Consider the following 23,881-nt stretch of genomic DNA (forward strand, 5'->3'; position numbering starts at 1 on the left):
GAAGAGCTTTTTCAGTTATCCAGATGTCATGTGAAATATATGTCTGTGTCCATGGCCCAGACAGATTACAAAGGCTCTAAAAATCATACCCAGACTTCATCAGGAGTAAACTGACATCATCCTATTGAATTTGCTGACTACCCTGTCTACAGTCAAGATGCTCAGAGCAGCCAATATGGGAGATATATCCCATCATCTGCAAATTTTATACATCCTTTTATAAGCACATAGAAAAAATCTGCAAGTACATAGGGGAAAAAAAGTGATTTAATTATTTTTCTCCTTGAATTATAAGACAGTTCAATAAGTGATCTTCATTACACTGTAAGGATTCCTCCTCCTTCATAAGTGCTCTTCATCCCAACACTCCCTCACCAAAAGCTCAGGAAACATTTTTATGATCCGTATAAGAAAAGGTTGTTCTTATTTTTCCATACTCAAATTACACAATATCTATTGTCACAGACTAGGATTTTAGGCCATTCAGTGGAGTCTGTTTATCTATCTATATATCAGATACATGACAAAAAAATTGCTTTATGATTGGATCCCTTATACAAAGCCAGTGCATTACACTTAATAGTTACCTAGTAGAGCTCAGTTCTGCAGTACTTTCATTCAATCATTCTCAGGATTTCTGTTTTATTGGAATACATCCACATATAGGGTATGAAACATGAATCATTCTGACTTAGTCAGCACATTATTTTTCTGGGAGGAGACCTGAAAAATGTTGTATTCATATAATACCAGAGGGAAAATGTAGGCACCACTAATCAACAGTACTTTCACTTAGTTGGATTTTGCCAAGGACCATAGGGCTAACATCTCTGTTCTTGCTAATCACCAATTTGGATAAGTGCTAAGCCCTGCAATTTTGCAAGTCTTCAGATGTTACAGGAGTGTTTTCACTTCTCAAGATCAGACCTAAAATAAATTATGGGGTACTTAATAATGGCAAATGATCAGCTTTATGTCTCATCCAGCTTTATGGATCATCATCAAACTACCCGAGGAGAGTAAGATCAATTTAATTACCAAGTTTGAAGAAGACTTACTTATTATTCCTCATTTTCAGAGCTCCTATATGTCTGCCTGCTGTATGAGTCAATATCCCCAGGCATCTTATGACAGACTTCTGCATTAAATTGGTCCTTTTAAGACAACAAAATTAAATGCAAGAAAAGTGATCCCCTTACAGATTTTCCATGTGGAAAACTTTCCGATCACACATGTTTAAACACAAAATATTATCCCCAATTTGCACCTCCTCTTTTTCTCTACATTCCACACAACTGGGAAACCCACATTCTTTGACGGCAGCATCACTACAGGTAAACAAGAAACATCTTTTGTGATAGTTTTCATCACATATAAAACCAGCCACTGTGCTTTAAGAGTCCATCTAGCCCAGTAATGTCTCCAGGAGTGTCCACCTGTGGACATATTAGGAAAAAGAGGATCAGAGCAAGGATGTATGATATTTCACCCATAATATGCTGTTTGCCTCCAGCTACTTTCAGACTGATTTTCTAAGTGCTCATCCAATCTACCTGTTAACCCATATAAATGATTTGCAAACAAAGCATCTTTTGGCAAAGAACTCCACAGTCATAAAACCTGTTGCATGAAGAATCACTTCTTTCTGTTTGTTTTGAAATTCTCTACCACTAGGTGATAGCAGAGGGGGACCACCTGATGGATCTTGTACTGGGGAAAAACCTCAGTAGATCCCTGTCTACCCTCTCTATTCCACTAGTTATTTTGCAGATCTTTTTCATACTCCTAAGCTTTCTCTTTTGTAGGTTGAGGAGGTCCAACCTATTCAGTTGTTGCTTGTATCAAAGCTGCTCTGTATCTTTGTTCAACCTTACTGCCCATGTTCCTTTCTTTTGAGATAGCAAAGTACACAGATTGTGAAACAAGGAATCATACACTAGCTTACTTATGGGTTTTTGTTTCTCTTTCTATTCCTTTCCTAACAATTCTTTAAATTTTATTTGCTTTTTTGACCACTGCAACACCCTGAGTTCGTGTTTCTGTAGAACTACTGTATCATTGAGGTTAAAAGAACTATAGAACTAGTTCAGTGTATTTTAAACCTGTAAGACTTTACTCAAAATAGTGATGTGCTAAGTAGTTCTGATAATAACTATATGACTATACAGTAAAGCTTTCATTGTTGAATTTAGCTGTCATGTTTCAGTGATGAGAGAGAGACATTTAGCTGACAAAGAACTTACCATCTACAACAGCTCTCATACTGCGGTAATCATGCCTGGCTGTATTCAGGTGTGGTATTATGAAGAGGACAAGGCAGCATTAGACTTCCCTATAAATAATGGTAGGTTTCTCTGACACATTTGTACAGTTATGTGGCATCCACATTTACAACTGCCCTAGCTGTATCTTCTATAAAAAGTCCCAAGAGCTAATTTCTACCTCTTTGTCTTGAAACATCTGAGGAAAACAACAGCATTTTCAGCATTTTGAAATTCTTGCAGGTTCATTGTCTGTTGAAATAAAAGCTCAGTCAAAAACTGGGACAGAGGCTTAGGAATGCAATCAAAAAGTTTCGAGTGCCTGCTTTTGTGCTAAAAAACTGTAGTAAAACAGCCACATTGCCACATTAACAAGGCATGGGATGTTTTGATATGACTAATCTTCTGGGTGTTGCAGAACCACTTTGATAGTCACTGGCTTCCTATGTGCTGCAAATGTTGGTTTCTTTCTTAGTTAAAATATGTGCTTATTCCAGAAATTTTCTAACCCACCACTGAAACACTATACCTGAATTCAACGCTACATTGCACCAAACAGCAGCCACAGTGCCAGTATCTCCCATTTTGCGCTCACATATTTTTTTTAGATAATGGAGGTGTAATTTTATACTGCTTCCCAGAGACATTAGTCTTGTTCTTTCTTATATGAATTAGAAATGAGGAGAAAGGGTAAATGCTTGCTCTTGCTGTAAGACAGAATGGAGGTAAGACCTCAACTATCTGAATATTTCACTACCCTGCTTTTAGTTCCTCTTGATATAGGTTCTCCAAAGCCTCAACAAGAACTTTTGGCAGGGATGCCTGTTCCTATGCATAATGTATGCAATGTTATCACTCCTCATTAGGTCCTGTTGATTCACTTTGGTTTTAAAGGAACCTAGGATGGATATCTGACTGCTTAAAGGGAGATCAGTGATATACTTTCTACTTTTGCAAGTAATTGTGTAACTATTATAATACATAGTGTAAAGACTTTTATTTGGGGACAGAGAATATAGTCCTGAGAATATGAAATGTGAAGAGGAAAATATAGATGAAGGAGTAAAAGGTTCAGAGCACTGTAAAAATAAAATAGCTGCAAAGAGCAATTGACATGTTCCTTGTAAAAGCCAGCATTTCAATTGGGGGTGACCGCTTTTAAAGTACTGTAAGAAAGAGCAAGGATGCCAGGTTGGATAGCTAGCTTTAGATGGAAAGCCAGAATAAGGTGTAGTTTGAGCAGAAGATCAAAGAGAGGGACTTATACCAATTGCATGGTGTGCTGGCTAACAGCACAGGAAGCTACAGTCAAAGCAACCAAGTCAAAGACAGCAATTATTTAAAAACACAAATGAATACAGCATGTCCCTGCTTGGCATTCAGATCCGTCTGTAACCCTGTAACTCAGGCTGGAAGTGAGCTCCTATTCGCAGGAAAAGTAGAGAAAGAAACCATAAAACGCTTTGCAGATCTGGTTGTCTTTATCTTCATTAGCGAATCTCACCAACCCAGTGAATTTATTCCAGTGCGTAAATGCTTGAGGAAACCTTACAGAAAATGGAGGAGAAAGCAGGAAGAGAAGCACATGATATTGCAGAAAAATATGGTGACTGCTTGACTGCTTAAGAGATTATTTTTTTTTCCCAGTTGTGTTAACATGTTCGTGGCAAGGTCTTGCAGTGTGGAATAACTATTTTCTCCACAGTAAACTGATAGATCAGTACGTTCAAGGAACAAAAGGCCCAGAGGATTCACCCTGACAGGCTACTCTAACCATCTGCAGGATACAGGCCTTGGGATTTTTCTAAACCAACTTTTATTTAATCATACTGTATGCAGATTCATAAAGCCAGGACTATAATTTTAATCTCACAATATATTGAAACAAAACTGGATTTCGATTCTTTATGAGCTTTACGATTCAGTTGATTGCATATACACATATTCCTGATAAATAAACATGAGAAACAGCAAACAAAGAGCAGAGAATGAGTCATACAATCTTTGAGCAATGATACTATCCTGATCAGCATATACATGATAGTAAAGATACAGGCTGTATCTTCACCTACTTTCTCCTGAAGTTATGATGAGTCTTGGGATCCTGATCCATCAGTCATCCAAGCTGGCACACAATCAGACACACACTGTCTGCCTTTTATGCCAAGTATCCAACTTCCCTTCGCATGGAAATAGAAAACCATTTGTGGGTGCTACAGGATAGATGTAGCTACAGCAAGTTTTGTATATGTTAGTTTGTACCAAAAGACATTTGCCTGGTTAGATTGTTGTCAGCAGTATCATTCATTTTCTGTTTATCCCAGAAGATCTCTTTGCAAACACGGCTGAAAAAGTCAGCCAAGTTTAGTACACTGTGTATTGTCCTAATGAAATATATCACCACGACAACTATTTCTCTCATGCCTAATCAGCATGCCCTCATGGGCTTTAAAATCTTGTCAGTGCTGTTAAGTAACTAAAGGTTTCGTCCTTACAACTCTTTCCTAGCTGTGCAGCACTTAGATTATGTCAGCCCTCCCATTGACTTCAGGGAGACTGCTAGAGTCATTCATCACAAATCAGGATTTTATCATGGGCATCTGCCATTAAATAACAGCAATATCTGCAGGAAGCCCAGTATTTTCTGCGATGGGTGTAAATACACCGAACACAAACTTGAAGTAAACTTTATTTTGGTAAACGAGTGCATCCTTAAGATACCACTGCTGTAGCTGGTGCAGTTACTTGTGTATTTTGGCAAAAGACAGGCGTGCAGGGTGCGAGGTTTCAGGTACACACATTATCCTGTCACATTTCACTGTTTCAGGTTCCATATAGCTTCCTTTTCATTTCCTCATTTTCTCTGCCTTGGAAGACTTCTTGTACAGTTGGGACATATGAACATTTGTTTTTTCCAAAGGCTCAGAAATGCCATGTTCACTTCCAAACCTATGTCTCTTCTCAGAGAGCAGTGCAGCGCAATGCTGCCAAATCCAAACTTGTGGGCTAGATGCCTTGTTTAACAAAAGTAACCTGAGACTCTGTAAGTTTTGTATAATGCTAACATCTGCATTTATTCAGCTTCAAATTATATGCACGAGGCTAGCTCCTAGCTGGTGTAAACAAGGATAGCTTCTCTGAAGTCCCTGAGTCACTGAGGATTGCCTCCACTTACACAATCTAAACATATGGTATATATTCATCAGTTTGCTTCCCTTACACAAAATTGGTCAGATTGCCAGGGAGGTATTCATTCATGGACTATTCATACATACTCTTCTGCTACAAATTACAGCCCTCAATTATAAATTCAAATATATATCATTGGTCAGATCAAGCATGTGCTGAGGCAGTTTCATCTGGTACTAACGGTTCTTGAAACCAACACTGATTCTTAAATTTTCCATTTAAAAATGAATCTGAGAAAGTTTAACTCTCTGCTGCAGCTGTCCTTTTGTGCACAGACTGGGCAACTGTGTTGGCTCTTTCTCTCCTGCTCCATGCCTGCTTAGTCGTAGATGCAGAAATACCCACTTGCTGTGTGTATATGGAAGAGAAAACCTTGTTTTCCCCCTGCTTCACAGCCTGTCCTTAGCTTTACCTCATGGCCACTAGCCCATGCCCAGAATCAGCTGAAACTTGACATCCAACTCCTGGCTTAAAGGCAAGGAAGAGCAAACAGAACATAAAAACAGGACAGACAAAGGGGATCAAATAGCAGTCCTGACTCCATAAAAGGGGGTTGCAAAGACAGAGGCAGATTCTCCTTACAGGAGCACATGAAAGGACAGGGGGTGATCAAGGAAAGGATGGTCCAAAACTGATGTAAGGAAACTCCTCTTAGAAAGGAGGAAAAATTCTTTGCTATGAGAGTGCCTACGCGCGGGAGCAGGCTGCTCAGGGAGGTGGTAGAACATCAGTCCTTGGAGATTTTCAAGACCTGATGGGACAAGGAGCAATGTGATCTCACTTTGAGGTTGGATTTAACTCCAGTTAGTCCTGCTTTGAGAAGGGATTGCATGAGATTAAATCCCTGCAAACTTAAATCATTCTGTGATTCTGTGGGTCAGTTCAATTCATTTTTCAGGTGACAAAAGTGTCAACAAGAGACAGTCCCAGTGACTGCAGGTGAGTAACACCGCACTGACATGAATATAATTTACAACAAAACCTATGCACAACTTTATGACTTGTGTTATATTATATATTATATATTCTAATATAACATGATATGATGATATAATATATAGTATAATTTTTTCATTTAAGCTCCCCCCCAACAGATGATAGCCTAATTTTTCTGAGATGCTCTGATAAAATCTACAATTTAAGCAGACATGAAGAATGAGAAAACACTTTCAGCTATTTGCTACAGAATACAGGTTTCCTGACCTAGCGCACCAGCTTTGATAGCTTGAAAGATTTTGTTTCATCCTCAGAGAGAAATTCCTAAAGAAAATGTAGACTTTAAAGAACAGGGACTTGAAACAGTATTAAAAGAATGGAATATTTTAGTGCCTGGGATTCTCCATATGTTAAATACCAAAGAATTTTAATTTCTTTTAGAATCATAGAATCATAGAACTGCTTAGGTTGGAAAAGACCTTGAAGTCCAACCATTAACCTAACACTGCCAAGTCCACCACTAAACCATGTCCCTAAGCGCCTCATCCACGTGTCTTTTAAATACCTTCAGGGATGGTGACTCAACCACCTCCCTGGGCAGCCTCTTCCAGTGTCTGACAACCCTTTCAGTGAAGAAATTTTTCCTAATATCCAATCTAAACCTCCCCAGGTGCAACTTGAGGCCATTTCCTCTTGTTCTGTCACTAGTCACTTGGGAGAAGAGACCAGCACCCACCTCTCTGCAACCCCCTTTCAGGTAATTGTAGAGAGCAATAAGTTCTCCCCTCAGCCTCCTCTTCTCCAGGCTAAACAACCCCAGTTCCCTCAGCCGCTCCTCATAATACTTTTGATACCAAAGATTAAAAAAATAAAGGTTTTATTGGTAATTTTATCTTGATGCGTTTTATAAAACTGTAAATGCTAGTAAAACATACTTTATTTCTAACTTCTCTAGAGCTTGTGATGATAACTAGACATTATGTTTGCGAATTTTTGCAAAGTGAACTTTGTACTCTGAATTCCTTTCAATGTTATTATTTGCAGTTTATTTTTACTAATACCAGCTAAGACGATATAACCCCCAAAAGTAATCTAAAAGATTAAAAAAAATCCAAAATGAATTTTTGTTTGTTTCCCTCGTACTAATATATCCTATATAAAAATTACTTTTATTTAGACTGTGTGCAGGGGGGCATCTGCTTACTGAAAGTGGATGATCTGTATACAAATTCTGTGTTCCTGTGTCATAAGAAATTACGAACCCCACATAAGGAAATCACACATTTTTCACTTATTGTGATTGTGCAAAGGGAACATAAAAATAAAATTAAAAATTAAATCATTCTCTTTGATTGCAGTTTACATCACCTCGCACCTGTGTAAACCACCAAACAAGGTGTGAAGTAGTCAGCAGTGAGGGCCAAAACACCTCTTCACTAACAAAGATGCTTTAAAAAGATTATTGTCAAAAACAAGTTTCTATGATAGGGAAAGAAAATTAGCATCTTTAAATATTTACAAAGTGAATGTGCATTTTAAAACCAACTAGGAAATCAACATCCTCTCTAAGATGTAAATAGAGTCTGAAAAACTATTCAGAATGAAAAATGTATTCAACAACTTGAGCCCCATTTTCTTTTTATGCATCTTTTGTGAATAGACTTGATTTTTGATAATGCCCTCATTATTCAAAAATATTTTAACCAGTCATTACTCAAAGATGAAGATAAGCAGGAGTAAGTCCTGAGACTGTTTGAGGTGGCTCACAAATATTCATTTGCACTTTAAAAGATTTTTTTTTCGCATATCAGAATTGATCTTTGAATGCTCACAGACAGAGTTTGAGATGACAGAAAACACTCCTGGTAAATGTTCTTTTTTTCTGCAGTGACTCCTTTCAAATTTAGCTAGGTTGCGACCTTCATGCCTTCTCTTGATTTCAAAGCATGTCTCACAACAACTTTGTGACACTATTGCCGACAACGTAGATTTGTACAACATCAAAAACACAGGTATGTTCTGGTGTTACTGGATTTTGCTGAAGGCTTCTTAAAAGCTCTTAAGTGTTTGCTTTGAGCCATAATGGAGTAGTTTTAAGAATCCACCTAAAGGCAATATAGCATTAGGTGAAGAACTCATTGAGAAACAGATCCTTTCTGAAAAGTTTCCTGTTCAAATAGAGAAGCTAGAGAAAGAATGTGGCAAGGGGTCTCCTTTTCTGTGGAAAGTAAAGTCAAGGCACATAGGAATGGAGGTGAAGCTGTGACACCACAGAGTTCTGCATTTATATCAGGTTTTAGCTGGGGGAGGAAAAAAGTTTGTTTGTTTGTTTGTTTGTTTGTTTGTTTTCTTGCTTTTAATCCAAAACCTACAGCAGTGAAGAGAAAATACTTCTTTATAATCTCATTTGTTTTTTTACCAGGCCCAAACAGAATAAAATTATTGTCCCAGAAACCGGGCAGAAATAGGAGAATGGGACACCTGAGTACAAGTTTGAAGCATGTAGAAGGTTGTAGCTTTCCTTCAGAGTGATGCCACAAAAGACACTGAAGGAAAGTGTATCTGTTGGCCTATGGAAGCCAATGACCTAACTACCCTGCCTGTTTTCAAAACATGAACTAACATTTCATGAAGCAGTTGTGTGTTTAAAGGTACTGGAAAAATACTGAAAAACCTTGAAACATGCACCTAATGTACAGAGGAGGTACACTGTCTTTTTATCATTACTATTATTATTAAAAGATAACTTAAGCCTGCTTGTAATATAAAGGAGAAAGTTGCCTGGCAGAAGGCTCCTTGCTCCCGAATAGGTACAGACACTATTGCACACCCATCTCTAGCTGAGTCTTAAGGATGGGTTAGATGCTCTGGATGGAAGTGCCTGCCTTTCCAGCTGCCATAAGATTTTGCTGCACCTAAAAGGTCCAACAGTCATCAGTATAATTCCCTGTAAATGACTGTAATTTTCCAATTATTTACATGTAACTGCAAACTTCTATTGCTTCAGATCTCCAAGTATGTAGGTAATAATTATAATCACAGCAATAATGACAAAGGCCAAAAAAAATTATAGAAAAACAGGAAGAATTTTGGAGGAGCAGCAGCCGGTATGTTTGACAAAAATCACATGATTTTGTTCAGGCATATATGTGAATCCGTACAAGTGGATCCACAAGTCATTCCACAAGCGGAGCAAATGCAGCACTCCTGAAAGTAGTCCGTCATGGAGCTGTCTGATTTTAACCTGTTCCCAAGAAGTTTGCCAATTTGTATGTTGGAATTTAGCCAGGCTGTAGTCCATCATTTCAAATATTTGTTACCTGATGAATTTAACAAAAATAGTGGCATTCTGCCTAAAGCAGAAGGAAGGTGAAAAATCTGAGGTTGCAGATGCAGAATTTTATTGATGTGATTTCCATTTTTAATGGCCGGGATTCCAGTACAGATACTGAGGTATCATTGCCTTGGGGAATGTGTCTAATTCTTTTAAAGATATGCAGGTGTTAACATAAAATATTTGTCAGTGGACTTACTGGCTTTACCAAAACAATATTTTTTTTATGTCAACTGCAACATTGGCTTTTCAACTCTTAATGTAATGCCCATGCAATGATGAAGTGGGTTGAAGTTCAAAGACTATAAATCTTTCCCCTAAGAATTAATTTAATATTAATTAATAATTCTTCATAAAACTACCCAGATGACAGTGACCAAATTCAGCTCTTCATTTCAACTACCAATTTCTGCAAATAATAGATTACTGCTGGGTCTCTTTGCTTTTCTGGTATATGCCAATGGAACAAAGAAATCTGACAAGCTGGAGAATATCCAAAACATATCTGAAAGCAGTTTGTATTCTGCTTGTCAAATTGTTTTTCCCTATAGTTGTTAGTGAAAGTGATTTAGAGGTAGAGATCATGTGATAAATTACATAATTCTGGGAAACAGGACAATAAAATACATCCTTGTTATATGCTAAATAATATTGTCAGAAAATTATGTTCCAAGAGACTCAGAATTAAAAGAATCCATTACTTGTTGTGGTGGACAAGGATGATGCAACCAAATACTTTTCTGGAGTCATTTGCAATACCTGATAGAACAGGCATACAGGGTAAGACATAGACAATCACTGCCCAAGACACCCAATACGTGTGGTCCTGAATCAGTCTCTATTCATGAAAAGCAGAACTGTGGCTTACATAGTAACAGTCTTTCAGGGCTCTGAAAGCCCCACATAGTGCATATTTTTTTGTTAACAACTCTTCTTGTTCCAGAATGAAGACTTTTCTATCTTTCTGGGAAACAATCCAATATTCACCGACATTAGCAGAAGTCATTACAGCATGTTTTGGGATCTAACTTCTACTCTGAATTTTTTGGTGGGGAGGGGAGAAGAGACAACTCTTTCTGATCCCAAAGATTTCTCAGGTCCCTATTTTGACATGGCACATCTCTGTATTCCTCCCATTCTCACAACCTACATCACTTTAAAAATGTCAGCAGCTTAGGTTTAAGCTCCTCTTCTTTGTTTTTTTTTTTTATTCACAACAGGAACTTAACAATTCATGTCCTTTGTCTCACACATGCTCTAATTCTTCTTCAGTCCTTTTTTCATAGTAAAGCTTCGAGGGTCTCATTTTTACTGTCTTGCTGCTTGTTTCAAGGGAAGCACTTGAATGTATCTTTAACTTCCATTTGCATGGAGAGGATAAACAAGTGCTTAATGTTAACTCTGCCTAGGAATATTTTCTGAATTGCATCCATAGGTCAAACCACCAACTTTTGGCTTTGTAGTCTTCTGCGGTAATTTCTAAACTGCAAAACTAGTACTTTGCCTCTTCTTTGGTCTTCCCTTGCCTTTTCAAACTATCCAGTAAGAAAACTCAAGAAAGTGAACTATGCCTGTCCCCGTAACTCATTTAAGGTATTCCTAATTAGAGAAGTATTCATCTTGTTTACTTCTTTGGTGCATGAGTGTAGAGAATTGCCATTTCTTAAAACATATATGCTCATGTTGAGATGCATTTTCTATTCTAAGTGCATGAATAATGCCCTCTTATGGCAAAATTTAGGGATTCCCCAAAATTCATCTGGTCTAATATAATTTACATTATGAATTTATGTTCAGAAAAACCCACTTATCCTGGTAGGTAAAAATAAGGAAAAAGAAAAATATGCTATGCATGATATTACAGTCATAACAAGTTATACTAATTATTTTTTTTTACGCTTCCTCCACTTCTGGGATATTTGAGAGGAAAATCCAGTCTTAGAAGCATTTAACAATTAGGATAAGGAACTCACTTTTAGAAAATTTTGATGAATGTTCTTTGCCAGTTGCTAAATTAAAATGAGTGTATATAAAGCAATGAGCAAGCATATATTATGCATATATTTATTGATATTGACAACAAAGGATTTAACTGATTTCTGGAAGTGTTTGTAATATAAGTAAACTGTAAGGAATAAGCAGGCAAGACTGATGAAATATTACTGAAAATGTTTATCTCCAATTTCACAATACATTGTAAGTACATTGACAAACTTGTATGAAGTAGTACAAGTTAAGTGTTTTAAATGTTAGCAATAGCAAAATAGCAAATAATAAAGTTCTTAAGAAACATTTTGTATCTATTGTGTTTTTCTTTTGCCTCTTCTTCCTTCTAATTGACTTGGAATAATTGACAATGAATAAATTGATTTCAAGTTATAAAGGTGTAATTGGAGAAGATACTGTGTTCTGGCTGCCACACAAACTATAGATTTTTTTTTGCCTTCTTGGCTTAAAACAAACTCCTGGTAATAGAATCAAATAAAGATTCAATTAACAGATGTTCTAGAGAGAGTCAGATTAAAAAAAAAGATAAATATTTAGTGGAATGTTTATGTTGTCGAGAAAAAATTAAATGTAGACTCACTTTAAATTGTGGTTCTTTCAATAATAAGCCAAGAACCAAGTTAAAGCAACAGAAACTTTTCAGTAGGATAGAAAATTCTGAGACTTAATTCACAATGTTAGATTATCTGATGCTGTATTTCTCGTGCATCAGGTGCTTCCATGAAGCCTGTGCTAACTTTGAGTGGGCAATTAATAAAATAATAGGCAGAAAGCGTATTCTTAATCCATAATGGCCAATATATAGCTAGGTCAGATTCTATGACTGCATCTCAGTCCTTTTTTAACTAATAAAATTTGATTTTAAGCTGATGACTTAATGTTACTTTAAATTAACCCACACCCTGATTGTCCCGAGGCCCCAAAAATGTACAAAGAAGTCAGCTGACTCTCTTAAACCCCACTGAACATACATTGACTTCATAGGCTTTCACTATCCGGGCCAAGTGGTTGCTCATGCTTTTTTGTGCAACACATTCTAATGAATACAGTGAGGTGGCTTGCAAGAAGGGTTTTGATGACTGAAATATGATAACTCAATACACGGCAAAAAGCATTTTTAAGAGCCTTTCAAAACAGCTATTGCACTGACAGTGAAAAAAGGAAAACAGTCTCCTGTCCCCATGAATCATGAGCATTCGGAGGCACTGTATGAATACCTGTGACAAAGGAAGAAGAGAGTTCGCATGACCAAGAATACAGCAGAGAACACAATAAAGACCAGAGCTTCAATTTTATCTTCTTTAGGACCTTAGAAGAATGCAGTGGTATCTATATAACAAAGCATTAAAATGATCAGTATTACAGCTAAAACATCAGTACAACACCATCTGTACCATGCTGATTCCAGAGACAAACCTTGGTTCATAGCTGACAATGTGACAGCTTCTTTAAGAAATGGAAAAGAACACTTAGCTGGAAGCAAGAATGTCTTCCTTAAGACTGAAAAAATACTATGATAAAGAATTAGGACTGAAATCCTATGTATGAATCTCAATGTTTTCCACCTTGGGGGAATTATAGGGTACTTTGGATTTACATTAAAATTGCCACTGATACTTCAGTTTCCTAAACGAAAGGTAAGAATGGTCATAGTGGGTCACTTGAGTGATCTAGTTTAAAATCCCAACTCCAGTGATAGCTAGGATGTAATGCAAAAGGATCAGGCTTGATGAGTAGGAGAGGAGACATCTCTGGGGCCTGTTCCATTCCTCAGTGTCCTTCTGGTCCATACGCACAGATCCCTGACATCTCCAGCGGACAGCGGGCATTATTCAGGTTGTTTCAGTCAATGTTCCACTTTGCATGCATGTTTTAAATTATGACCTTTGTAATTAGTTTTGCTCTTCTTCCATCTGGAGACACAAGTTCTTTAACTTTTATTTCTTCTGCATGGGAAAAACTTCCTTAAGGAGAGTAATAGGGACAGTGGCCAACAGGACATGTTTAGGGAAGGACAAGGCATATGTAGAATGGTCCTTCTGCTACTCTTCCAAAGTAACAGCTTGCAGAATGCAGACAATATGCAGTGAGCAACCAGCTGACAAACACTATCAGTAAAACTTAGTCTGTACATACAGAGAACAAAACAAATCAAATACTGCGAGGTATGCAGTCATTATTCTTCATTTGAAGATGAAGGATCACAGAATCACAGAATCACTAAGGTTGGAAAAGACCTGTAAGATCATCAAGTCCAACCATCAACCAAAAAAACACCACCATGCCCATTAAACCACGTCCCACAATGCCTCATCCACAAATTCCTTGAACACCTCCAGTGATGGTGACTCCACCACTTCCCTGGGCAGCCTGTTCCAGTGCTTTACCACTCTCTCAGTGAAGAAGTTTTTCCTAATATCCAGCCTGAACCTCCCCTGGCACAGCTTGAGGCCATTTCCTCTTGTCCTGTCACTTGTCACTTGGGAGAAGAGACCAACACCCACCTCTCTCCAACCTCCTTTCAGGTAACTGTAGAAAGCGATAAGGTCACCCCTCAGCCTCCTCTTCTCCAGGCTAAACAACCCCAGTTCCCTCAGACGCTCCTCATAAGACTTGTGCTCCAGACCCCTCACCAGCTTCGTCGCCCTTCTCTGGACACGCTCCAGCACCTCCATGTCCTTCTTGTAGTGAGGGGCCCAAAACTGAACACAGCATTTGAGGTGTGGCCTCACCAGTGCCAAGTACAGAGGCACGATCACCTCCCTACTCCTGCTGGCCACACTGTTTCTGATACAGGCCAGGATGCTGTTGGCCTTCTTGGCCACCTGGGCACACTGCTGGCTCATATTCAGCCGGCTGTCGATCAACACCCCCAGGTCCTTTTCTGCCAGGCAGCTTTCCAGCCACTCTTCCCCAAGCCTGTAGCATTGCCTGGGGTTGTTGTGACCAAAGTGCAGGACCCGGCACTTGGCCTTGTTGAACTTCATCCAATTGGCCTGGGCCCATCAATCCAGCCTGTCCAGATCCCTGTGCAGAGCCTTCCTACCCTCAAGCAGATCAACACTCCCACCCAACTTGGTGTTGTCTGCAAACTTGCTGAGGGTGCACTCAATCCCCTCATCCAGATCATCGATAAATATATTAAACAAGACCTGTCCCAAAACTGAGCCCTGGGGGACTCCGCTTGTGACCGGCCGCCAACTGGATTTCACCCCATTCACCACAACTCTCTGGGCTCGGCCATCCAGCCAGTTTTTTACCTAGCGAAGAGTGCACCTGTCTAAGCCACGAGTCGCCAGCTTCTCCAGGAGAATACTGTGGGGAACAGTGTCGAAGGCTTTACTGAAGTCCAGGTAGACAACATCAACAGCCTTTCCCTCATCCACCAGGCGGGTCACCTGGTCATGGAAGGAGATCAGGTTGGTCAAGCAGGACCTGCCTTTCATGAACCCGTGCTGGCTGGGCCTGATCCCTTGGTTGTCCTGCAGGATGGTGAGAAATAGGACTGCACTGCTATATTATCTAGGACTAGACTGAGGGTGAGTGATTTTATATAAGCAGGCTTCTACAAGTGTGTTTCAAATATAAGATGAATGGGAAAAAATCATAAGCCTTCTTTTTTTTTCTTTTTTTTTTCAAACCAGTGATTCAAATAATGTTCTATAAACACTAAAGCAGCTGAATCATTGGCAAAAAGATACCTTTCCAAAATCTCCTTCCAACAGTGAGGGGACTCCCTTGAGTGCTGTGAGCCCTGCAGCATGTAGCAATGGATCAAGCACGAGGCTGGAGAGTGGTGTGTCACACTGGAAACTGCCATGATGCCCAGTGTTAAGTCACTGCCCCCTCTATCCTGCAGTAATCTCACCTCCCCTCCTATCTCTATTTGTCTGTTTGGATAAAAAGCTTCTCTATAAGCGTTCCTGCTTTACTTCCCTGTGTGTTTGTACAGCTCCTTGCACCACAGGACCTTCATTCCAAGTACGTCCAATACACAGATTACACATTGTTGCATCCTCTATGCACTTGTGCTTTCTTGTATTTATAGCTTGCTTGGCCTGAAGCCATCCTTGGTGCGTCAATGACCCATCCCTTTTCATTCAAGCCTTCCTAATACATATCCTTACTAATCAACTTGCAAAATAATGATGACTTGTTTGATTTGTTAAAAACTCAAACCCAGCTTTGTGCAAGCACAGTGACTCTGATTATATCCCTGACCTCATTTAGTCATAGCGGCTAAAAGGTGGAAAATCTGACCAAAACACAGTATTTCTCCTAGAAACAGCAATAATGTGGTTGCCTCACTGAAAAGGGGAGGCATGAAGGCCTGGTAGAATACAAGGAATCAGCTTACATCTTTTGTACAGACACAGAAGTACTTATTTGATGATGACCTTACAGAAACCACAGCTTGTTCAATGACAGAGGTCACTATGAAGTACTGGCTCACTGACTTCCAGGGAAGCCGTCCAGAGCTGGGTCTATTTGACTGGAGACAACTGGAGTTTTATCAAACTAAGAGCATAATGTTTTCCTCTGTTCCCATACAGGTAATAGTAATTCATTAATGTGGTTAGACTGATGCTGTTCCTAAGCACCTAATTTTTCTTAAGCTGTGAAATGAAAAACTGTCTCCTGCAAATGGACTTTCACAGAACCTTAAGTAGTAAAAAGGAAACTGATGAAATCAGTTTGACAACTCATTGTTAGTTACACGCCAGCAGTTTTATAAGGCTTTGACCTTGATGATGAAGCCTCACTCTTCATGAGTAAACCTTATTTGACCCACCTGAATAAGCCCATTGACAAGTTAGGGCACAAGGACCTTACCCCATCTCTGATCACACAGTGGTATCACCAGTAGCTTTATCTTTACTATCTTTACTGTCTCTTGAATCTTTGGACTATTTATTGTGAAAAAGAATATAATTTGCTACTCATATTATCACACCTTCAAACCAAACATCTGATGGCTTTCCCACAATAAACCGCTGATATATTTCACACTTTCCCCATTTCTTGTAACTGTAAGAAAGAAAATAATTAATTAATTGGGTTACCTAATGACTTTGCATTTCTATAAGGTGATTTGATACTCATCAATGAGGACAGAGGAAATAGAAGTTAATAGCATTTTCTCTCATCACTTGGAATCTGGACACTTACTGTATACACACTTCCTTTGACTTCTAAGGAAGGAATGGATTACATTTGACGGTCACTTTATCATGCCTTTACTACATTTTTCTTTACAATAGCTAGCATTTGATCTTGTCTGAATTGTAAGTCTGTGCTTGTGTTCAAAGCAGAAACTGATTATTGAGCCTGTTGATCTTCTTAATAGCTACCTGTTGCCAATCCAGTGAAATTATTTGATTCTCTTCCACTATGCTGTCTTTAACCATCCAACTGTGTCTCACGAGGTTCCTGTCTTCCTTCTCTGCCATCTTCCTCCATCTTAGTATCTTTTCTCTGTCTTCCCTCTTTTAAACCTGTGTTCCTGCTGGTCCTACTGCCTCCTATAATCTCTTCACTTTTTCAGAAGCTTAAAATCTAAATGGGGAGAAACAAAACAAAACAAAAGAGCCAAACCCCAAAACAAAATATTAAGTAAACGCCCAAATCCACTCTTGTCTTGCTCGTTCCTGGCTTCAGTTGGTGTTTAGGTCTAAAGCTAGGTCTGGGTCCATTAGGACGATTTGTTTGGGTAAGAAGGAAACACCATACACAGATACAAAAAAATCAGCGTCTGTTTGTTTTGGCCATGAGGGTCTGCCTGCTCAGATCACACTGCAAGAGTCAGAACTGCTCCGGTTCCGAAGCTGAGAGCAAGGGCCTGACTGTCCTGATACATGTGATGCAGCCTGGAGTAACTGCACTTATAAATCTCACATGCACCAAATCAGAACTAGAAGCAAATTGTACAACACCTTGCATGCTTTGTGTAATATAAGAATGATTAAAAATCAGCTGCAAAGCAGAGCCCAACTTACTCGTCCTCATCCCTGAGTTAGCCTGTAAAATACACAGCCTGGAAAGCAAGTGTCTTGCATACTTTTCATTTCACTCACAGGGCTGATTCATGCCAGTAAACATTGAAACCCCACCTCATAGTTTGGAGAAGTAATTTCCATTCCATGAGTCTTGCTTGAAGCTAATACATGCTATTACAAAACATCTGAAGTAAAACTTTTAACCATTTCACTCAGCCCAGCTGTGAAGTTCAAACTGCTTGTTAATTATCATGCTCTGACCTGCACATATGCTCATGTTAAATACAAATAAATCAATATGGCATGCTTATTCTTGTTTCAATTTGCTTTTTGTTTTTAAAATTAGCATACTCTTGCTTTGCCTAGCAGATATATGAGTGCGATGGTATCTCACAGATTAAAGTTTTGTGTTTGTCTCTTTGTAGTTCATTTGCTATTTTATAAACCCAAAGTCCTTGAGGGAGTGTCGGAAAGCCCCATAATTTTCCTCAATGTTCCGTTTTACCTTTTTATCTCCAATGTCGCTAGCACGTGTGAAAAAGAAACCCAGATAGCCAGATGGCTCCCCAGCATCCATACATACAAAAGCACTGATAAACACAAGTGACTTTAGCTGATGCTGATGTTGATTCATGCTTGAGCATATTCTTTTTGTTGTCTTTTTCTAATGCTATATTATTAGGAACATGTGTTTGTGATCTTACCTAGAAAATTATTAGTATGAATTTTAAGAAGAAAAAGTGGAATCATCATACTTTTTTTTTTTTATTAAGGCAAAAATATTTGGGGAGGACAGTTAGAATCATCATAATTTTTAGTGTTGGTACGCCACCCATTACACATGTCCCAAAAATCTCCTAAAAGAGAGGTTATTTCATATTTGCTTTGTGGTTTTCTGTGCACTCTTCTCTGAATCACCCTGCACAGACCACAGCAAGAGGGAGAATACGAATTAGCTGATTCACTTCTGTTGCCTGGTGTGGTCACCTCTAATTGCACTTAGTTGTGGGGATTTTCCAAAGCAGACAAGTGACTTCTCCTTTTGCCAGGGGGCTGCTCTCAGACTGAGGCATTCGAACATCACCACATTTTGAGGATGAGCAGCACCGTGTTCACAGCCACACTCCCTGCCCATTGAGAGAACAAGCTCTCTAATCGCTTAGTTTAACTGCTCCCTAGAAGAGCAAATGTTCACACATTTCTGAATAGTTTATTTGTGTTAAGGAGGAGAACTGGAAGAGCATCAATATTTTTAAGAACTTATGATCTGGAGAGTTTAGTTCATCTGACGGCATTAGTGAATTCATTCTCAAGATATGATCTGAAGTGGGTCAAGCTTTTCAAAATTCTGGACCCATTTGTTTTCTGGCATCAGTTGCAAATCTGATGTTTCATTTCAGTGGAAGGAGCATCCCATACTTTTGTGTTCTTTGGGATTTTAAGTGCCTTATAATACTGGAATTTCTTGCTTGAAGAAAGCACTAACTTTGCTAGGCTGGCACTGAAGCCTCGGGGAGAAACTATCTTTGAAATATGTGTGACTCCAACTCATGCAGATGAGCTTTTACACAAAGTAGCCTATAGACACAGGCCATAAAGGCATCCACATGTATAGACAAAATTTATTTAGTAAGGGCACTGTATTCAGGCTACTCCCTGCTCTCTGGCTATAATGCATTAGTATTATTGACTGCTTTGGTTGGTATGGCCAGAGTATGTACTAGTCGGAAACAAAATTGTAACTTGAGCATGTCCACTGATTCACTGTGGGTACTTGTTAATGTATTTCTGCCTGTGGGACATAGCTGCAAGAGTATCATGAGATGTGCTCCTTCGAAGTACTGCTGTGACGGTACCCTGCCATGCAACCTGCACCGCCTCAGCTGGATCAGACCACCTCTCCCTGCAAAAGTGCAACTTTTGATTCCAACGAAGTTCGCACCCAGCAGGCCAGACTACAACAGAATATGCTTGCAAGACAACTTAGGAAAACCTAACCCAGAACCCAAATACTGTTTGTTTAGAAAATTCTAGTGGCTTTAATGGAGCTATGCTGCAGTTCACATTTTCAAGACACCTTGGGTAAAATTTTCAAAGCTATCCAACTGCCATGAGAGCACCAATCTCACTGAAACCAGAAAGTCTGCAACAAATAATAGCTCAGAATCTTGGGGGAAAAATGAGCTTGAGCAAGTGCAGCGCCCAGGCCCCTAAACTGCAAAAGAGCTTCTGAAAGTTTGTGGTAAAACTCCTGGAGCAATCAGGAGACTGAACTACAAACCCAACTACTGCACTAACGCTTCCTTCTTAGTCTTCTTCGCTCATTCTCTTTTGAAGTTTCAGACGGAGGAAATAATTCGGGGGGGGGGGGGGGGACGACACACACAAAACAGAACCCCCTCTGCCCGGGGCCGGACGTGACCTGCGCTCCGCCTCACCCCAACCCTGCCTCTTTCCCTCTCTGCACAGTGACATCTACCGGCCTCCCCGGAAAGCTCCCCGCTCCCCCGGAACCCCTCCACCCGCCGCCGTGCCCCGGGCGCTCGGCTCCGCCCGGGCCCAGACCCGCTCCCAGCCCGGCGGCCGGCTCCCCGCGGGGCCGCTCTACCCCGGGACCCCGCTCCTCGCCCGGCACCGCCGCCTCCCCCCGGGCTTGGCCGCCAGCCCCGGCGCTGCCGTCGGGGCGCGCTCGGAGCCCGGGACGGCCCGCACGGAGGGGCAGAAACTTTCCTGGCGAGTTTCCCTCCCTCCTCCAGCGAGCCGCGCGGGCGCGCAAACTGCGCGGATGGGGTCGGAGGCTACCTGCCGCTTACCCCCCCTCGGGGCCAAGCCAGGGGGGCTGTTCCCCTAAAAAGCCTTTGATTGCATCGTGCCCCCCTACCCCCCGCAGCGAAACGCCGCGCGGGCAGGCGGCAGGCTGCAGGCTGCACCCTGCGCCGGCGCTCCGCGCTGCCGAGCGGAGCTGGCGGCCCCGCGCTGCCTGGGGCGGGCCGGGCCGGGCGGCCACCGCCGCCGCCGCGCTCGGCGGGGTGTGGCCTCGCCATTATTTATGAGCTCCAGCCCCTATTTGCTCAGCTAATGATGCACCGGAGGCCGCGGTGCCTCGCCTCGCTAGCGCGGCGGCGGCGGCGAGGGCAGGGCAGCGCCTGTAACTGGAAACCAAAGCCTTCACCGTCACCGCCCGGCCACTTTCCATTCACTCCTAGGTGCTTAATTGAGGGCTGGGGAGAAGCGGTCCTGGTGCCTTAGGAGTCCAGCTGTAAGGATTGTTTTACAAAGGAGCCGGGAGTACCTTTGCAACCACCGGGAGGAGAGACTTTTCTTTATTTTTTTATTCCCCCCCCACAATGAGCCAGGTTTGGAATTAAAATGTTCTGGTAACAGGAGTGGAGTCCATAAACTGATAGAAACCAGATAGAAATCTGTATTACTGGTTCCTCCAATAGCTGGGTAAGCATAATTGAAAGTTCTCTTTCTTTGCTGTAATAGATGTGCAATGTCTTTGATGGTTGAATTTTCCTACTGTTCACAGACAGTTAAGGCAATATTTTCCAGATTAGCATAGTCTGCGTTTGGCGGGGTTTTTTTTTTCCCCTTTCTTTCTTTCCTTTCTTCTGCTGAATGATTTTCCTTACAGGATTTAAGGGTAGGACTCAGCCTGTAGCAGATGACACCTGCACAGCACTTCACAGCTGTGAATAATAATACTTTCCAGAAGCAATACAGCGTGCTGAAAGTGACCTCCATGGCAGGAAAACTTCTCCACTTTACTTCAGTAGCAGTTTGCCGGTTTGTTTACAGTTAGAATAGGGTATAAGAGCAGAAATGTAATTAGACATTGCCTTTTGCCTGTCCTAAAAGATTCTTTAAAAGTACTTGTAAGGTTTTAGGTCTGTGGGTTGTCAGCAGAGATCATGTGCACAGGACATGCTGAATATAGTATCATGACTTACTGAGATAAATTCAGAACTGGGATATAAGCCCAAACCGAGATTCAAACCTGCAATGAGTTTGTGTTCAGTTACCAGGTATGTAAATCTCTGAAGTTAAACCTATTTCCATTAGGTAACCCACCTTTTTGGCACCATATACATTTATTATTTATGTGTCTAACAGCTGGGCAGGAACCATGCAGCTCAGAATTTGAATCTTCTATTTGCCTGTCACTTCTGTGTTAATGGTGAAGATCTGCAATTTGAGCAATGAAATGTAGCAATGTTTCACTCCTGTAACTGATTGCACTAGAATTGGCAGGAGGCATGAGAGTGGGAGGGAAAGAGTGCTGAAAGGGGTTTTTTTTGTTATTATTTCCTACAATATAATTTAAAGAAAGAGAAAGCCACACACTTGTTCCTCTTTGACTTTTTATATCTGTTGCAAAGAAAACATAGTGCTACTACTGTAAAATACTAATCCCATTGCATCTGTTAAATCACATGTTCTATATGATTGGCTATTTGTTTTGGCCTGACAAAGAAATTTTATCAGGATTTAATGGCATTTCTCTCTTAGAAGAGGGGTAAGTTAAAGGATATCCCGTGGGCTAGTCACAAGGTTTTAAATTTAAAGCCCACAAAGCAGCATTAATACTAGAGTTCGTGCAGCCTGTTTAAAAATTATTCTTGGCAAAAACTCTTCAACTATCATTTTATTAGTTAACAGACCCTTAGAGATGATTTGGAACTGGGACAGAATGGATATGTTTCTCCTGTAGACCAGATCTGTAGCTGGGAAGTTTCTGACACTGGTGTCTTTGTCAATTAGCAGAGTTGTAGCATTACTTGATCTTCACGCATTTCTCGGTACTCCAGAGCAAATTGTGAAGGAGACTTTAGAGTGTGGGCCACAGAGCTGTGTGCTCGCTCACACGCTCTCCCTCCCACCCCCAACTTCGTATGAAGTTTTCATGAGGAGGGAAGCCTTTCAAAACGATTTACAGTGAGTGGATGGTGAATGACAGAGGTAGTAATGAGATACGGGGCTTTTACCGCTAAGTCAGTGGTGTGGATCCAGCCCAAATTGGTGTTGACCTAAAGTCATCCCTGCGTAACAGCTGGTTCCTGCCATGCTGTGGTGGTTACAGCCAGTTCCTTTAGGGCAGGTGTGACTCTCAGAGGGACCGAACAAGCAAGCGTGTAGAAATACTGGCTTCCACTGGAGGGACTGTAGTGCTAGAGCAGAGCAGAGCTGAGGTAAAGAAGTGTAAGATTATTGCACAGGCAACAAAACTCTTCATGAAATAAATGGATAGCCTTTAATGTTGTCTTCTAGCTGTAGGGGTTGTATCCTTCAAAGTGCTTCCAGGTACCATAGAATCAAATATATCACCTGGTTAACCAGTAAGTGATGTCTAGTAGAAGGGCTGTTGATGCCAAAAAAAAAAAAATATATATATATATATATATATATATAAGCAGGGAAGTAGAATGGGCCTAAAATGAGAGTGTGTTTTATTCTCACTTTTGCAGCTGAGCTGAAGAACAAAGTTGTTATCGTAGGTGAAATTATATTTGAACTTCACAATTTTTGGAGAGATGCAGTTTAGGAGCATTATAGATATAAAACATTCAGCTTCTAATGTCTGCTGGGTTTTATGGGTCTGGTCCAAAGTCCATTGGAGTTGATAGGAAAGTTCCACTGACTCCAGTGAGCTCAAGACCTTCCTGAGCTAAGAAAAAAAGGAGATTTGTTTTGGGGTGTTTTCTCATTCTCTGAGGAACTCAGTCTTCTCAGCAGCTAAACCCTATAAAGTGAATGTAGATTCAGCAGATGTGCAGGAGGAGTAGCAGAAGTATCAAGTGTAATGCACTGTCCAACACTGGGTATTAGTGCTCTGTAGAAGTCTATGAGAGCACGTAAGTATCCTGAAAGCAGCTAGCCCAAAAAGCAAATGTTGACTAATAGTTTCAAGCATGTTGAAATACTTTTGGTTGCAATGGTTTTGAAATTAATGACATGCATAGTTAGGATTTCATCTTAAAAGACGACGATCTAGAGGGCTATTAGAGAACTCAACTTACTAAAACTTAAAGCTCATTTCCAAGCACCTTTGATTTCAAATGTTAAAAGAAAAGAAAAAAAGCAACCAAGCAACAACCCAAACCTGCCCCCCCCCCCCCCAACATGAGCGGGAGATCGAATATGATGTAAAGTGAGGA

The 23,881-nt window shown here is 40.4% G+C and overlaps 1 protein-coding gene across 2 annotated transcripts in view; it reads left to right on the top strand.

The window, feature by feature from the left end:
- The first annotated feature begins 20,936 nt into the window (after window positions 1-20,936).
- SEMA3C (semaphorin 3C) overlaps window positions 20,937-23,881 on the top strand; it is a 126,228-nt gene continuing 123,283 nt past the window's right edge. For both annotated transcript variants that reach the window (XM_059817294.1, XM_059817295.1), the window contains exon 1: window positions 20,937-21,173. The gene's annotated coding sequence lies outside the window, so the exon portion shown is untranslated. The remainder of the gene's footprint in view (window positions 21,174-23,881) is intronic.

This window comes from Gavia stellata, chromosome 4 (genome assembly GCF_030936135.1).
Source record: "Gavia stellata isolate bGavSte3 chromosome 4, bGavSte3.hap2, whole genome shotgun sequence".
Taxonomy (NCBI): domain Eukaryota; kingdom Metazoa; phylum Chordata; class Aves; order Gaviiformes; family Gaviidae; genus Gavia; species Gavia stellata.